Here is a 16,534-nt window from a genome sequence, read left to right as displayed (position 1 = left end):
GCAATGTCTTGCAGTCCCCCAAGCCTCTTGACTACAGGTATGTGGCTGGATAACAAGTGGATAGACGCTTCATCTCTCTCGCCGTCAGGTGTTGCCGTGAATCATACTTAACGTAGCTTTGTGCACGCGTCAGCGTAGCGTCAGTCGAGCAAAGTCGAGACAAGTCGCATAAGAGGAGCAACAAAAACGCGCGATTCCGGTACCGGGAATCGAACCCGGGCCTCCTGGGTGAGAGCCAGGTATCCTAGCCACTAGACCACACCGGATAACGACGGCAGTGCTCTTTCCAGCGAACGCAGCAGCCACCCACAGTTAACTGACGACAACTGTAAAAAATCCACTCTCTCGCGTTATAGAACGGCGTGCCCCGGACGCATTTCGTGGAGACGGACGCCAGCAATGATGAGAGCAAAAGGTGCCTACAAATCCTGTCGTTGCACCACGCACTGTTCTACGACAATTCACCAAGCAGACGCTCACGCCTTGTTGTGCTGTTTCCTTTGCGGGCAATGAGTGCACCTGCCTTCGACACAGGAAACATTACACGTTTGGCAGCTGTGGGATTGGAACCCACGCCTCCGAAGAGAATGGTGCCTGAAACCAGCGCCTTAGACCGCTCGGCCACGCTACCTACACAACACGCGCGTCACAAGAGCTGCGTCCTACCCCACGAGAACACACCGCAACGGCACAAAAATGAGACGTAAAAAGTGGCAACGGTGGGATTCGAACCCACGCCTCCGAAGAGACTGGTGCCTAAAACCAGCGCCTTAGACCGCTCGGCCACGTTACCGTTGGAGCAGCAGCCGCAAAACGTTTCCTTTGTACTACAAAGATCACTTCGAAATGGAAGTATCTTGGCAATCGCCGTGCCATGTATTTCCACTGCTCTCCCACTGGAAGCGTCTCTTTAGGCCATCCACAGCAAGAAAAAGCCGTGCCCGCCGTATGGCAGCGACGCCACTTGTCTGTAGCTGTCGCAGTTAAGGAGACAGCGTCAAGAGACGTTTTCGTGCCGTGACCAGGTTTCGAACCTGGGCTTTCCGTAACCACTAAAGTATCGTAGCTGTAACTGTCAGGCGGAGCTAGAATGCTCCATGTATCAAACATATGTGAGCTCAAGGAGGTTACACTTGAAGAAAAAGCGGCAGCTTAACGCGATCACAGCAAAGCCCCCGGCAGCTACGGGATTCGAAACCGCGCCTACAGAGAGTCTGGTGCCTTAAACCAGCGCCTTAAAGCGCTCGGCCACGCTACATGCGCTGCTTGGAGCGCCAGTGTTCCTAGCATTTGTACAAACAGTGCACGCCACAGCTTCCTGTTCTGCTGGGACTGGCTGCTCATCCATCGCACTTCAAACAACTGCCCTTTTCGACTACAGAGAGCAGCGGACGTCTGCGCTCTGGGAGGCGACATTACGTGTTGGGGATGAAGTGGTAGGGCAAACTGCGGCCTGCGGAACACGAGTGAAACAATCAAGAGAGTACTGTCATTTCGAGTACTCGCCATTGCAACGGCAGCAAGGCAAAACTTTCAAAATTGCCGTGACCAGGATTCGAACCTGGGTTATTGCGGCCACAACGCAATGTCCTAACCACTAGACGATCACGGCCACGGACGCGCCCGCGAAAGCAGCTGCCTGCAATGCAAGTGGCGATACACAGCAGAGCCTAGGCCAAGGTGTACGCCACAGCAGTGTGAGACACGGTCTCCATCACATGTATATGAGCAAATGAACGTGCCTGCGCTGTCAGGACACTAACTACAGTGGTTAGCTGCATTCACCTCCGTGGCAATGTCTTGCAGTCCCCCAAGCCTCTTGACTACAGGTATGTGGCTGGATAACAAGTGGATAGACGCTTCATCTCTCTCGCCGTCAGGTGTTGCCGTGAATCATACTTAACGTAGCTTTGTGCACGCGTCAGCGTAGCGTCAGTCGAGCAAAGTCGAGACAAGTCGCATAAGAGGAGCAACAAAAACGCGCGATTCCGGTACCGGGAATCGAACCCGGGCCTCCTGGGTGAGAGCCAGGTATCCTAGCCACTAGACCACACCGGATAACGACGGCAGTGCTCTTTCCAGCGAACGCAGCAGCCACCCACAGTTAACTGACGACAACTGTAAAAAATCCACTCTCTCGCGTTATAGAACGGCGTGCCCCGGACGCATTTCGTGGAGACGGACGCCAGCAATGATGAGAGCAAAAGGTGCCTACAAATCCTGTCGTTGCACCACGCACTGTTCTACGACAATTCACCAAGCAGACGCTCACGCCTTGTTGTGCTGTTTCCTTTGCGGGCAATGAGTGCACCTGCCTTCGACACAGGAAACATTACACGTTTGGCAGCTGTGGGATTGGAACCCACGCCTCCGAAGAGAATGGTGCCTGAAACCAGCGCCTTAGACCGCTCGGCCACGCTACCTACACAACACGCGCGTCACAAGAGCTGCGTCCTACCCCACGAGAACACACCGCAACGGCACAAAAATGAGACGTAAAAAGTGGCAACGGTGGGATTCGAACCCACGCCTCCGAAGAGACTGGTGCCTAAAACCAGCGCCTTAGACCGCTCGGCCACGTTACCGTTGGAGCAGCAGCCGCAAAACGTTTCCTTTGTACTACAAAGATCACTTCGAAATGGAAGTATCTTGGCAATCGCCGTGCCATGTATTTCCACTGCTCTCCCACTGGAAGCGTCTCTTTAGGCCATCCACAGCAAGAAAAAGCCGTGCCCGCCGTATGGCAGCGACGCCACTTGTCTGTAGCTGTCGCAGTTAAGGAGACAGCGTCAAGAGACGTTTTCGTGCCGTGACCAGGTTTCGAACCTGGGCTTTCCGTAACCACTAAAGTATCGTAGCTGTAACTGTCAGGCGGAGCTAGAATGCTCCATGTATCAAACATATGTGAGCTCAAGGAGGTTACACTTGAAGAAAAAGCGGCAGCTTAACGCGATCACAGCAAAGCCCCCGGCAGCTACGGGATTCGAAACCGCGCCTACAGAGAGTCTGGTGCCTTAAACCAGCGCCTTAAAGCGCTCGGCCACGCTACATGCGCTGCTTGGAGCGCCAGTGTTCCTAGCATTTGTACAAACAGTGCACGCCACAGCTTCCTGTTCTGCTGGGACTGGCTGCTCATCCATCGCACTTCAAACAACTGCCCTTTTCGACTACAGAGAGCAGCGGACGTCTGCGCTCTGGGAGGCGACATTACGTGTTGGGGATGAAGTGGTAGGGCAAACTGCGGCCTGCGGAACACGAGTGAAAAAATCAAGAGAGTACTGTCATTTCGAGTACTCGCCATTGCAACGGCAGCAAGGCAAAACTTTCAAAATTGCCGTGACCAGGATTCGAACCTGGGTTATTGCGGCCACAACGCAATGTCCTAACCACTAGACGATCACGGCCACGGACGCGCCCGCGAAAGCAGCTGCCTGCAATGCAAGTGGCGATACACAGCAGAGCCTAGGCCAAGGTGTACGCCACAGCAGTGTGAGACACGGTCTCCATCACATGTATATGAGCAAATGAACGTGCCTGCGCTGTCAGGACACTAACTACAGTGGTTAGCTGCATTCACCTCCGTGGCAATGTCTTGCAGTCCCCCAAGCCTCTTGACTACAGGTATGTGGCTGGATAACAAGTGGATAGACGCTTCATCTCTCTCGCCGTCAGGTGTTGCCGTGAATCATACTTAACGTAGCTTTGTGCACGCGTCAGCGTAGCGTCAGTCGAGCAAAGTCGAGACAAGTCGCATAAGAGGAGCAACAAAAACGCGCGATTCCGGTACCGGGAATCGAACCCGGGCCTCCTGGGTGAGAGCCAGGTATCCTAGCCACTAGACCACACCGGATAACGACGGCAGTGCTCTTTCCAGCGAACGCAGCAGCCACCCACAGTTAACTGACGACAACTGTAAAAAATCCACTCTCTCGCGTTATAGAACGGCGTGCCCCGGACGCATTTCGTGGAGACGGACGCCAGCAATGATGAGAGCAAAAGGTGCCTACAAATCCTGTCGTTGCACCACGCACTGTTCTACGACAATTCACCAAGCAGACGCTCACGCCTTGTTGTGCTGTTTCCTTTGCGGGCAATGAGTGCACCTGCCTTCGACACAGGAAACATTACACGTTTGGCAGCTGTGGGATTGGAACCCACGCCTCCGAAGAGAATGGTGCCTGAAACCAGCGCCTTAGACCGCTCGGCCACGCTACCTACACAACACGCGCGTCACAAGAGCTGCGTCCTACCCCACGAGAACACACCGCAACGGCACAAAAATGAGACGTAAAAAGTGGCAACGGTGGGATTCGAACCCACGCCTCCGAAGAGACTGGTGCCTAAAACCAGCGCCTTAGACCGCTCGGCCACGTTACCGTTGGAGCAGCAGCCGCAAAACGTTTCCTTTGTACTACAAAGATCACTTCGAAATGGAAGTATCTTGGCAATCGCCGTGCCATGTATTTCCACTGCTCTCCCACTGGAAGCGTCTCTTTAGGCCATCCACAGCAAGAAAAAGCCGTGCCCGCCGTATGGCAGCGACGCCACTTGTCTGTAGCTGTCGCAGTTAAGGAGACAGCGTCAAGAGACGTTTTCGTGCCGTGACCAGGTTTCGAACCTGGGCTTTCCGTAACCACTAAAGTATCGTAGCTGTAACTGTCAGGCGGAGCTAGAATGCTCCATGTATCAAACATATGTGAGCTCAAGGAGGTTACACTTGAAGAAAAAGCGGCAGCTTAACGCGATCACAGCAAAGCCCCCGGCAGCTACGGGATTCGAAACCGCGCCTACAGAGAGTCTGGTGCCTTAAACCAGCGCCTTAAAGCGCTCGGCCACGCTACATGCGCTGCTTGGAGCGCCAGTGTTCCTAGCATTTGTACAAACAGTGCACGCCACAGCTTCCTGTTCTGCTGGGACTGGCTGCTCATCCATCGCACTTCAAACAACTGCCCTTTTCGACTACAGAGAGCAGCGGACGTCTGCGCTCTGGGAGGCGACATTACGTGTTGGGGATGAAGTGGTAGGGCAAACTGCGGCCTGCGGAACACGAGTGAAAAAATCAAGAGAGTACTGTCATTTCGAGTACTCGCCATTGCAACGGCAGCAAGGCAAAACTTTCAAAATTGCCGTGACCAGGATTCGAACCTGGGTTATTGCGGCCACAACGCAATGTCCTAACCACTAGACGATCACGGCCACGGACGCGCCCGCGAAAGCAGCTGCCTGCAATGCAAGTGGCGATACACAGCAGAGCCTAGGCCAAGGTGTACGCCACAGCAGTGTGAGACACGGTCTCCATCACATGTATATGAGCAAATGAACGTGCCTGCGCTGTCAGGACACTAACTACAGTGGTTAGCTGCATTCACCTCCGTGGCAATGTCTTGCAGTCCCCCAAGCCTCTTGACTACAGGTATGTGGCTGGATAACAAGTGGATAGACGCTTCATCTCTCTCGCCGTCAGGTGTTGCCGTGAATCATACTTAACGTAGCTTTGTGCACGCGTCAGCGTAGCGTCAGTCGAGCAAAGTCGAGACAAGTCGCATAAGAGGAGCAACAAAAACGCGCGATTCCGGTACCGGGAATCGAACCCGGGCCTCCTGGGTGAGAGCCAGGTATCCTAGCCACTAGACCACACCGGATAACGACGGCAGTGCTCTTTCCAGCGAACGCAGCAGCCACCCACAGTTAACTGACGACAACTGTAAAAAATCCACTCTCTCGCGTTATAGAACGGCGTGCCCCGGACGCATTTCGTGGAGACGGACGCCAGCAATGATGAGAGCAAAAGGTGCCTACAAATCCTGTCGTTGCACCACGCACTGTTCTACGACAATTCACCAAGCAGACGCTCACGCCTTGTTGTGCTGTTTCCTTTGCGGGCAATGAGTGCACCTGCCTTCGACACAGGAAACATTACACGTTTGGCAGCTGTGGGATTGGAACCCACGCCTCCGAAGAGAATGGTGCCTGAAACCAGCGCCTTAGACCGCTCGGCCACGCTACCTACACAACACGCGCGTCACAAGAGCTGCGTCCTACCCCACGAGAACACACCGCAACGGCACAAAAATGAGATGTAAAAAGTGACAACTTTTTTTTTTTTTTTTTCCTTTTTTTTTCTTTTTTTTTTTTTTTTTTTTTTTTTTTCGGGCCTCCCAACTCCCCTTATAGCCCGGCCTTGCGCTCTCCAATTTATGCCTTCTTCGGCGAGCTTCTTTAGCTATAAAAGAAAACGGTGCTTCTTGCAAACAGAAAGGATGAATTGTTGTACTGTCCATTCAGCTGAAAAACCGTAAACTCCTCGGTATGGTTCCGTGAGCGTCGACGTCCTCCGGTAGACGTTGGTGGTCAAGATGATGTGATGGAATCGGAGATACTGGGTGGCTTTGAGGAAAGTTTCTTGTGGCTGTTTACCGCTAGCGAAGCATCGAAGGAAAACTAAAACCCTCTTGAAGTGAAAGTGCAGGCCTATAATGACAGCAAAGCAGTCGCTCGGCGCCTACACGCCTTAAAATAAAAAATGAAAGAATAACAGCGCATCAGGCGCTTTCCACCTAAATGCAATAAAGAAAGAATAAAATTTGAAAAAAAAGAATAAAAAATCAAATACTGCCTGAGTTAGTCCTCTCAGTAACAGGGAAGGAACACCCTTCACACGTCCCTTGATATTATATTCAAAATGCTTCGTGGCGGCCATTAAAATAAGTAATGAAAAAAGTCACAAAAATTAAAAATATCGACACATGTCAAAGGAATGAGTAGACTCACAAACGTTCCGAACTGTCCGGCGGATCACGAAAAGGAAAACACAATCCTCTCCGACGTGTTAAGAAGAAAGTAAAAAAAATCCACTTTTCTTAAAAACCAAACAATCTCCGTGGCAGCGCGGTGCGCAACGCCCCCGTGAATGTACGTCAATGACGGAGGAACCAGACGGTATAAAAAATGAATAAAAACAGAAAAAAATCACTAAACGACAACGAAACACAAACACACACGAACACAGGATAAAACTTTGTTAAACTTTTCGTCGTCGTTGGCACGTTGCAGTCCGGCACAAGCGGAAGCATCGTACTTGTTGAATGTTGCACTGTTCCTGTAGCATTCAATTTACATTGACTACGTATCCGGACCCGGAGACAATGCAAAACACAGAAGGAAAAAAAAAGTCGCAGCAGTGCAGTGTTAATTACAACAGTTTGTCGTGGGCAAATGCGAGTGCAATTTGCAGAAAATTGGCAAAGATTTTGTGATAGTCTTTCCTGGTTTTAATGAGGTCATGTTGCGTGGACAAATGAACCAGATAGGCATAGTCGTCCGTAAGTCGCAATTGCAGGAGGGCGAACACAGTGTGAGCCACGATCCATACAGTGGCGGCACGCTTCGTATGCGGATATGGGTTGAAGTCTGGGATCAAAGCCGTGTCCGCAGAAAAAGCGGCAGCGCTGGTCCGGTTGATAAGTGCGAGCATCCTGGCGGCAATGTTCCAAATCGACAGTGACCTTAGGCACACGAAACGATGTTCTAAGGTGTCGTCTTGGCGACAGTCTTCACACAAGCTCGATGGAGATAAGTGAATGCGGCGCAACTTTTCGTTGGTGGGGAGAATTCGGTTAACCACTTGGTACCAAAAGCTGCTGACGTCCGCTGACAGGAAGGGAGCGTGAACGTGAGCCCACGCCGTCCTCCACGCAGATCGCGGGTAGCGCGCCTCCATCTTATTACCGACTGGCCGTCCTCTTAGTCCCTGGTAGACACGTTTCACAGTCCGTGTTCGATAGTCGAGTACATCGGCGGAAAGATAACTTTTTTGAATGTAGTATTCTCGAACATAACGCAGCTGAAACGGTATTGCAGTCGGGTCGAGAGGTGCCGCTTCAGATAGAGGCCGATGAATAGCGAACAGAACAGCTGTGGGGCTCGACGGATCCTGTTCAATGGTGACGCTCGTCCGATGAAGGAGCAACGCTGCGGCTTTCATAGCAAAATGAATGAGGCCGAGTCCACCCTGTTCGCGCGGCAAAGTACATGTTTCGTAAGACACCTTGAAAATATGTCCCCGCCACAATAGCCAATAGACTGCCTGTGTTATGGCTCTGCCCAAATTCTTGGGTACCTGAAATAACTGAGCGAGGTACCAGGCTTTGCTGAGCAAGAAAACATTTATTAAAATCACCCGCTGTGTTAATGCGAGGGTGCGAGTAGCGGACAGGCTAGCCATAGCTCGTATGCCATTTAAGACAATACGCCAGTTGTAGGACGCTGTCTGTAACAGATTGGCGTGAAAGCGAACACCCAAAATCTTGTGTTCCTGCTTCACTGTAAACCATGGGCGTTTGAAGCCCCGTGTCGCCGCATATATAGGCAGAAAAACCGTCTTACGGGTATTGATGCTCGCACCGGATGCACGTTCATACTGCGTAAGAACAGCGCGTATTGTATCAAAGTCGGTAGCCGAGGACACCAAGAGGCCAAGGTCGTCAGCATAAGCGCGACAAACGTGCTTCTCATCCCCAATACGTATTCCCCTACAAACACTGTGCAACTTACGCAACAAAGGATCTAAGGAAATGGCGTAAAGCGCCATTGACAGAGGGCACCCTTGTTTGACTGAACAGCAGAGCGGAACAGGTTTCGATAAAAGCCCATTGATACTAATCCGTGAGGTGGAATTTTTGAAAAGGTTAAAAATCATAGTTATATACTTTACACCGAAACCAAACTTCTGGAGCACCCGTCGGAGATATAGATGGCTAACTCTGTCAAAAGCCATTGCAAAATCGATGGATAAAATGCCAAAAGGAATCCTATTCGTCGAAGCATAGGCAATGGCATCTCGGTATGTCGACACAGCACCATAGAGAGTGCGTTGAGGTACTGCACAGTATTGAAAGGGACTAATCAGTTTTTTCATAACCAGCTTCAAGCGGGAGGAGACACATTTGGTGAAGAGTTTGTAATCACCATTAAGAAGGGTGATTGGTCTAAGATTGCACAGTTTCCTGGTGACTGGAACCTTTGGAACCAAGACCACAATACCTTCCAAGAAGGACGCAGGGACATCCACACCATTTAAAATTTCATTAAAAACATCAGTCAGGGCAGAGCCAAACAAGTGCCAGAAATGCATATAAAATTCCGGTGGCAACCCATCAGCGCCCGGTGATTTATTCTGGGAACACAGTTTTAAGACATCACCCACTTCGTCCACGGTAAAGTTTTCTGTGAGGCGACGGCGATCCGCTACGGATAAGACGTACGGAACGTCGTGGAGAAGCGCGGAAATCGCGGCAGCATCAGTGTATTTCTCACTGAAAAGTTCGATGAAGTGACGGTGGGCCTCGGCAAGAATTGCCGCCTGGCTATTAAGCCGCGCACCGTCAGCTGATTCCAGCTCTGTGACGTAACGTCGCCGCGCGCGCCGGCGTTCGCGCAGCTGATGAAACACGGAAGGCGCTTCATCAGCCAGCGCCCCGGGGGCTCGGCTCCGTACGACAGATCCGCGCAACGATTCCCTTTTCAAATCCAGAAGACGGTGTTTTATACGCCGAATTGTCGCCATCCGAAGAGCGGGATTATTTGTGTGCAGGTGGATGGCATCATTTAAACAGCTCTCGTAAAATTGCAACGTAGAACGCTCCCAGTGAGCAACATCCTGACTGAACTCCAGGATGGCCTTGCGTAATGCCGGCTTAACAGATTCTACCCACCATGACAAAGTGGAGGCATAGAGACCGCGATATTTCAGCACCCTCTGCCACACACGCACGATAACCGGCGCAAAATGTGGATGTGAGAGATGTCGCACATTAAACTTCCATAATCGACTGGCGCGGGGTTTAATCGCCAACAGAGAATGAAAGCGGCAGACATACGCACAATGATCGGAAAAAATCACGGGGTGAACAGAGGATTCCGTAAGACAGTGCTGTTTATCACGAGAAACATAAATTCTATCAAGCCGACTCCGACCCGTGGGGTAAAAGAAAGTAAATCCCACGGCCCGCGGATGTAAATAACACCACGAGTCAATTAAATTCATCTCAGTAACGAGCGTCTGTAATTCTAGGCACTTATACGGCCGCGGCTCCTGATCTCTATCTTCCAGCACGCAGTTAAAATCGCCGCCCATGACTACAGGCAGGTGGGGGCCCCGTAAAAGGTGACAAATGTCACTACTATAAAACACACGGCGACGTGGCTGCCCGTCGGCACCAGAAGGGGCGTACACGTTAACATATCGTACGTTGTTGATCGTGCAAGCTACACCACGACCGTTAGGAATCGTAGCGACATTACTATAGTCATGACCAACACGAATTAAAATGGCAGTACCACAATTACACTCGATATCAAAGTTCAAAAGTACTTGATAGCCCGGAATGGAGTGAAGTAGATCTATCACAACCTCCTGCAAAAACACTATGTCAGCAGCAATGTAATTTATAAAACCCACAAAACTTGCAAACTTCACAGGCGACTCCAATTTATTAAGATTAATAGTAGCCACAACTGATGGAGGGCGTGCTACCATAGACAACAAGGAAAAACAAATAAAACAAATTAGACGGCAGGAGTGGACCCACCCTCCTCCTCCATATCGTCTGCCCAGTCACAACGTTCAGACGGTGCAGCTGAAGTAGGCGGTTCTTGTGTGGGAGGTGCAGACGCGGAATCCTGTGAAGGGGGACGCGTGCGACGCTGGGGGGCGTCTTCCGCCTTACGCTTAACCGAAAGTTGTGCCGGGTTCGTTGCCTGAGACGTCGTAGTGTCCATTGCTAGATTTACATCAGAGTGGTGCAACATTTCCTTTAACTGCCGTACAACCGCTTCCCGCCTGTCTTCCGACACACTTGTCGTAGGCGCTGGCTGACTGCTCGCCACAGGACGCGGTGGACGACGCCCCCCCGCAACCGACGGCCGAGATTCGACTACGGGGCGGGGCGAGGGCTTATGCGCCGGCTTTTGCACAGATTTTGTCTTTTGTTTCGACTTCTGACGGGGAACCTGCTTCCACTCCGGAGACGGGCTGCGTTCTCCGCGAGAAAAGGTTCGTTTTTCTAAAATCCGCGAACTACTGGCACTGCGGAAGCGGTCAGTATTGCCGCGCCTGTCTGAAACACTTTCACGCCTTGGCTTTGGTTCCTGTGAGGCAGGAGCCGCGTCCGGAACACCTTGAGGTACGGAATTAGATGGTGACGAATCCACTACCGCAACAGGGGGGGTAACCACCTGAACGGGTTCTGATCCGGGCCGTTCCGGAACTTCAGGCACAGCCGGAGGCGGAATCGGCACAGTAGCGGCGGGAACTGACTGAGAAGGTACGGACAAGGTTTGAACAGAATCAGAACCGGTTGCAGTGGCATCGACATCCATCGCGATCGCAGCAACTAACGGCGTTTCCGTTTCCGCGGAACGTGCCGGTGAACGGGGAACACCTAACAACACGGCCGCGTACGACGCGTCGTCATCTTGCCCACGGGGCGGTAGCTGCACAGGGCGCCTACGCCTAGGACAATTTTGCCGAAAATGGTCTGTGGCATTACAATAGGAGCACGTTTGCGGCTGACCACTATACGAAATAAAAGCCCGGTGGCCGGCCATAACCAAAAACGAGGGAACGTGCTTCCTCACAATCATTTTGACACTACGAATACCGTTCTCAACTTGATAGATATAAGCGGAAGACCACTTTTCTTTCGTAATTGACAAAACTGTGCCATAAGGCATAAGGCTACGAGCTATAGTCTCATTCCTGGTTTCAAACGGAAGATTGAATACTCTAACGTTACGGATACCAAATCCAGCATTCGACAGAGTAACATTACTAATTGTCCCATCAGAGTGCTTGAATTTTCGTACACCACCGTTTTCACTTACGAGAGCATCGCACAATTCCGGACATTTTAATTTAACAAACAAAGAGTTCAAGAACGCGTCTAATTGCAATCCTAACACATCACTTTCAGGAATTTTCAAGTCATTTTTCATCCACGAATGAATTTCGAAAGCAGACGGTCGGGTGCCGTTTCTATCAAATTCGCACTGGATATTATTTTCTCGGTCTTCAGAATCCATGTTAACTTACAGTTCAGCTGACTACAGCAGCGAAGAAACAGGCACCGCGATGAACCGCCGCCGACTGCGAAGCACACGTAAACACCGCCCGACACGCCGGAGCGAGCGCGCGATGTGTTCGGGCCCACGACTCCGAAGAGACTGGTGCCTAAAACCAGCGCCTTAGACCGCTCGGCCACGTTACCGTTGGAGCAGCAGCCGCAAAATGTTTCCTTTGTACTACAAAGATCACTTCGAAATGGAAGTATCTTGGCAATCGCCGTGCCATGTATTTCCACTGCTCTCCCACTGGAAGCGTCTCTTTAGGCCATCCACAGCAAGAAAAAGCCGTGCCCGCCGTATGGCAGCGACGCCACTTGTCTGTAGCTGTCGCAGTTAAGGAGACAGCGTCAAGAGACGTTTTCGTGCCGTGACCAGGTTTCGAACCTGGGCTTTCCGTAACCACTAAAGTATCGTAGCTGTAACTGTCAGGCGGAGCTAGAATGCTCCATGTATCAAACATATGTGAGCTCAAGGAGGTTACACTTGAAGAAAAAGCGGCAGGTTAACGCGATCACAGCAAAGCCCCCGGCAGCTACGGGACTCGAAACCGCGCCTACAGAGAGACTGGTGAATGAAACCAGCGCCTTAAAGCGCTCGGCCACGCTACATGCGCTGCTTGGTGCGCCAGTGTTCCTAGCATTTGTACAAACAGTGCACGCCACAGCTTCCTGTTCTGCTGGGACTGGCTGCTCATCCATCGCACTTCAAACAACTGCCCTTTTCGACTACAGAGAGCAGCGGACGTCTGCGCTCTGGGAGGCGACATTACGTGTTGGGGAAGAAGTGGTAGGGCAAACTGCGGCCTGCGGAACACGACCGAAAAAGTCAAGAGAGTACTGTCATTTCGAGTACTCGTCATTGCAACGGCAGCAAGGCAAAACTTTCAAAATTGCCGTGACCAGGATTCGAACCTGGGTTATTGCGGCTACAACGCAATGTCCTAACCACTAGACGACCACGGCCACGGACGCGCCCGCGAAAGCAGCTGCCTGTAATGCAAGTGGCGATACACAGCAGAGCCTAGGCCAAGGTGTACGCCACAGCAGTGTGAGACACGGTCTCCATCACATGTATACGAGCAAATGAACGTGCCTGCGCTGTCAGGACACTAACTACAGTGGTTAGCTGCATTCACCTCCGTGGCAATGTCTTGCAGTCCCCCAAGCCTCTTGACCACAGGTATGTGGCTGGATAACAAGTGGATAGACGCTTCATCTCTCTCGCCGTCAGGTGTTGCCGTGAATCGTACTTAACGTAGCTTTGTGCACGCATCAGCGTGGCGTCAGTCGAGCAAAGTCGAGACAAGTCGCATAAGAGGAGCAACAAAAAGGCGCGATTCCGGTACCGGGAATCGAACCCGGGCCTCCTGGGTGAGAGCCAGGTATCCTAGCCACTAGACCACACCGGATAACGACGGCAGTGCTCTTTCCAGCGAACGCAGTAGCCACCCACGGTTAACTGACGACAACTGTAAAAAATCCACTCTCTCGCGTTATAGAACGGCGTGCTCCGGACGCATTTCGTGGAGACGGACGCCAGCAATGATGAGAGCAAAAGGTGCCTACAAATCCTGTCGTTGCACCACGCACTGTTCTACGACAATTCACCAAGCAGACGCTCACGCCTTGTTGTGCTGTTTGATTTGCGGGCAATGAGTGCATCTGCCTTCGACACAGGAAACATTACACGTTTGGCAGCTGTGGGATTGGAACCCACGCCTCCGAAGAGAATGGTGCCTGAAACCAGCGCCTTAGACCGCTCGGCCACGCTACCTACACAACACGCGCGTCACAAGAGCTGCGTCCTACCCCACGAGAACACACCGCAACGGCACAAAAATGAGATGTAAAAAGTGACAACGGTGGGATTCGAACCCACGCCTCCGAAGAGACTGGTGCCTAAAACCAGCGCCTTAGACCGCTCGGCCACGTTACCGTTGGAGCAGCAGCCGCAAAATGTTTCCTTTGTACTACAAAGATCACTTCGAAATGGAAGTATCTTGGCAATCGCCGTGCCATGTATTTCCACTGCTCTCCCACTGGAAGCGTCTCTTTAGGCCATCCACAGCAAGAAAAAGCCGTGCCCGCCGTATGGCAGCGACGCCACTTGTCTGTAGCTGTCGCAGTTAAGGAGACAGCGTCAAGAGACGTTTTCGTGCCGTGACCAGGTTTCGAACCTGGGCTTTCCGTAACCACTAAAGTATCGTAGCTGTAACTGTCAGGCGGAGCTAGAATGCTCCATGTATCAAACATATGTGAGCTCAAGGAGGTTACACTTGAAGAAAAAGCGGCAGGTTAACGCGATCACAGCAAAGCCCCCGGCAGCTACGGGACTCGAAACCGCGCCTACAGAGATACTGGTGCCTGAAACCAGCGCCTTAAAGCGCTCGGCCACGCTACATGCGCTGCTTGGTGCGCCAGTGTTCCTAGCATTTGTACAAACAGTGCACGCCACAGCTTCCTGTTCTGCTGGGACTGGCTGCTCATCCATCGCACTTCAAACAACTGCCCTTTTCGACTACAGAGAGCAGCGGACGTCTGCGCTCTGGGAGGCGACATTACGTGTTGGGGATGAAGTGGTAGGGCAAACTGCGGCCTGCGGAACACGACCGAAAAAGTCAAGAGAGTACTGTCATTTCGAGTACTCGTCATTGCAACGGCAGCAAGGCAAAACTTTCAAAATTGCCGTGACCAGGATTCGAACCTGGGTTATTGCGGCCACAACGCAATGTCCTAACCACTAGACGATCACGGCCACGGACGCGCCCGCGAAAGCAGCTGCCTGTAATGCAAGTGGCGATACACAGCAGAGCCTAGGCCAAGGTGTACGCCACAGCAGTGTGAGACACGGTCTCCATCACATGTATACGAGCAAATGAACGTGCCTGCGCTGTCAGGACACTAACTACAGTGGTTAGCTGCATTCACCTCCGTGGCAATGTCTTGCAGTCCCCCAAGCCTCTTGACCACAGGTATGTGGCTGGATAACAAGTGGATAGACGCTTCATCTCTCTCGCCGTCAGGTGTTGCCGTGAATCGTACTTAACGTAGCTTTGTGCACGCATCAGCGTGGCGTCAGTCGAGCAAAGTCGAGACAAGTCGCATAAGAGGAGCAACAAAAAGGCGCGATTCCGGTACCGGGAATCGAACCCGGGCCTCCTGGGTGAGAGCCAGGTATCCTAGCCACTAGACCACACCGGATAACGACGGCAGTGCTCTTTCCAGCGAACGCAGTAGCCACCCACGGTTAACTGACGACAACTGTAAAAAATCCACTCTCTCGCGTTATAGAACGGCGTGCTCCGGACGCATTTCGTGGAGACGGACGCCAGCAATGATGAGAGCAAAAGGTGCCTACAAATCCTGTCGTTGCACCACGCACTGTTCTACGACAATTCACCAAGCAGACGCTCACGCCTTGTTGTGCTGTTTGATTTGCGGGCAATGAGTGCATCTGCCTTCGACACAGGAAACATTACACGTTTGGCAGCTGTGGGATTGGAACCCACGCCTCCGAAGAGAATGGTGCCTGAAACCAGCGCCTTAGACCGCTCGGCCACGCTACCTACACAACACGCGCGTCACAAGAGCTGCGTCCTACCCCACGAGAACACACCGCAACGGCACAAAAATGAGATGTAAAAAGTGACAACGGTGGGATTCGAACCCACGCCTCCGAAGAGACTGGTGCCTAAAACCAGCGCCTTAGACCGCTCGGCCACGTTACCGTTGGAGCAGCAGCCGCAAAATGTTTCCTTTGTACTACAAAGATCACTTCGAAATGGAAGTATCTTGGCAATCGCCGTGCCATGTATTTCCACTGCTCTCCCACTGGAAGCGTCTCTTTAGGCCATCCACAGCAAGAAAAAGCCGTGCCCGCCGTATGGCAGCGACGCCACTTGTCTGTAGCTGTCGCAGTTAAGGAGACAGCGTCAAGAGACGTTTTCGTGCCGTGACCAGGTTTCGAACCTGGGCTTTCCGTAACCACTAAAGTATCGTAGCTGTAACTGTCAGGCGGAGCTAGAATGCTCCATGTATCAAACATATGTGAGCTCAAGGAGGTTACACTTGAAGAAAAAGCGGCAGGTTAACGCGATCACAGCAAAGCCCCCGGCAGCTACGGGACTCGAAACCGCGCCTACAGAGATACTGGTGCCTGAAACCAGCGCCTTAAAGCGCTCGGCCACGCTACATGCGCTGCTTGGTGCGCCAGTGTTCCTAGCATTTGTACAAACAGTGCACGCCACAGCTTCCTGTTCTGCTGGGACTGGCTGCTCATCCATCGCACTTCAAACAACTGCCCTTTTCGACTACAGAGAGCAGCGGACGTCTGCGCTCTGGGAGGCGACATTACGTGTTGGGGATGAAGTGGTAGGGCAAACTGCGGCCTGCGGAACACGACCGAAAAAGTC

General features: G+C 52.0%; 16 non-coding genes across 16 annotated transcripts; all 16 read right to left on the bottom strand.

The window, feature by feature from the left end:
* Positions 1-194: 194 nt before the first annotated feature.
* Trnae-cuc (transfer RNA glutamic acid (anticodon CUC)) lies at positions 195-266 on the bottom strand. The gene has a single exon. It is a non-coding gene; the product is annotated as a tRNA-Glu (tRNA).
* Positions 267-711: 445 nt separating this feature from the next.
* Positions 712-793, bottom strand: Trnal-uag (transfer RNA leucine (anticodon UAG)). Its single transcript has one exon. It is a non-coding gene; the product is annotated as a tRNA-Leu (tRNA).
* Positions 794-1,540: 747 nt separating this feature from the next.
* Positions 1,541-1,612, bottom strand: Trnah-gug (transfer RNA histidin (anticodon GUG)). The gene has a single exon. It is a non-coding gene; the product is annotated as a tRNA-His (tRNA).
* Positions 1,613-1,986: 374 nt separating this feature from the next.
* Trnae-cuc (transfer RNA glutamic acid (anticodon CUC)) lies at positions 1,987-2,058 on the bottom strand. Its single transcript has one exon. It is a non-coding gene; the product is annotated as a tRNA-Glu (tRNA).
* A 445-nt stretch (positions 2,059-2,503) lies between these two features.
* On the bottom strand, positions 2,504-2,585 carry Trnal-uag (transfer RNA leucine (anticodon UAG)). Its single transcript has one exon. It is a non-coding gene; the product is annotated as a tRNA-Leu (tRNA).
* Positions 2,586-3,332: 747 nt separating this feature from the next.
* On the bottom strand, positions 3,333-3,404 carry Trnah-gug (transfer RNA histidin (anticodon GUG)). The gene has a single exon. It is a non-coding gene; the product is annotated as a tRNA-His (tRNA).
* A 374-nt stretch (positions 3,405-3,778) lies between these two features.
* On the bottom strand, positions 3,779-3,850 carry Trnae-cuc (transfer RNA glutamic acid (anticodon CUC)). Its single transcript has one exon. It is a non-coding gene; the product is annotated as a tRNA-Glu (tRNA).
* Positions 3,851-4,295: 445 nt separating this feature from the next.
* Positions 4,296-4,377, bottom strand: Trnal-uag (transfer RNA leucine (anticodon UAG)). Its single transcript has one exon. It is a non-coding gene; the product is annotated as a tRNA-Leu (tRNA).
* A 747-nt stretch (positions 4,378-5,124) lies between these two features.
* On the bottom strand, positions 5,125-5,196 carry Trnah-gug (transfer RNA histidin (anticodon GUG)). Its single transcript has one exon. It is a non-coding gene; the product is annotated as a tRNA-His (tRNA).
* A 374-nt stretch (positions 5,197-5,570) lies between these two features.
* Trnae-cuc (transfer RNA glutamic acid (anticodon CUC)) lies at positions 5,571-5,642 on the bottom strand. Its single transcript has one exon. It is a non-coding gene; the product is annotated as a tRNA-Glu (tRNA).
* Positions 5,643-13,013: 7,371 nt separating this feature from the next.
* On the bottom strand, positions 13,014-13,085 carry Trnay-gua (transfer RNA tyrosine (anticodon GUA)). Its single transcript has one exon. It is a non-coding gene; the product is annotated as a tRNA-Tyr (tRNA).
* Positions 13,086-13,459: 374 nt separating this feature from the next.
* Trnae-cuc (transfer RNA glutamic acid (anticodon CUC)) lies at positions 13,460-13,531 on the bottom strand. Its single transcript has one exon. It is a non-coding gene; the product is annotated as a tRNA-Glu (tRNA).
* Positions 13,532-13,976: 445 nt separating this feature from the next.
* On the bottom strand, positions 13,977-14,058 carry Trnal-uag (transfer RNA leucine (anticodon UAG)). Its single transcript has one exon. It is a non-coding gene; the product is annotated as a tRNA-Leu (tRNA).
* A 747-nt stretch (positions 14,059-14,805) lies between these two features.
* On the bottom strand, positions 14,806-14,877 carry Trnah-gug (transfer RNA histidin (anticodon GUG)). The gene has a single exon. It is a non-coding gene; the product is annotated as a tRNA-His (tRNA).
* Positions 14,878-15,251: 374 nt separating this feature from the next.
* On the bottom strand, positions 15,252-15,323 carry Trnae-cuc (transfer RNA glutamic acid (anticodon CUC)). Its single transcript has one exon. It is a non-coding gene; the product is annotated as a tRNA-Glu (tRNA).
* A 445-nt stretch (positions 15,324-15,768) lies between these two features.
* Positions 15,769-15,850, bottom strand: Trnal-uag (transfer RNA leucine (anticodon UAG)). Its single transcript has one exon. It is a non-coding gene; the product is annotated as a tRNA-Leu (tRNA).
* Positions 15,851-16,534: the final 684 nt, after the last annotated feature.

This window comes from Schistocerca serialis, unplaced genomic scaffold (genome assembly GCF_023864345.2).
Source record: "Schistocerca serialis cubense isolate TAMUIC-IGC-003099 unplaced genomic scaffold, iqSchSeri2.2 HiC_scaffold_761, whole genome shotgun sequence".
Classification (NCBI taxonomy): Eukaryota; Metazoa; Arthropoda; class Insecta; order Orthoptera; family Acrididae; genus Schistocerca; species Schistocerca serialis.
This window is presented reverse-complemented; position numbering and strand designations above follow the sequence as displayed.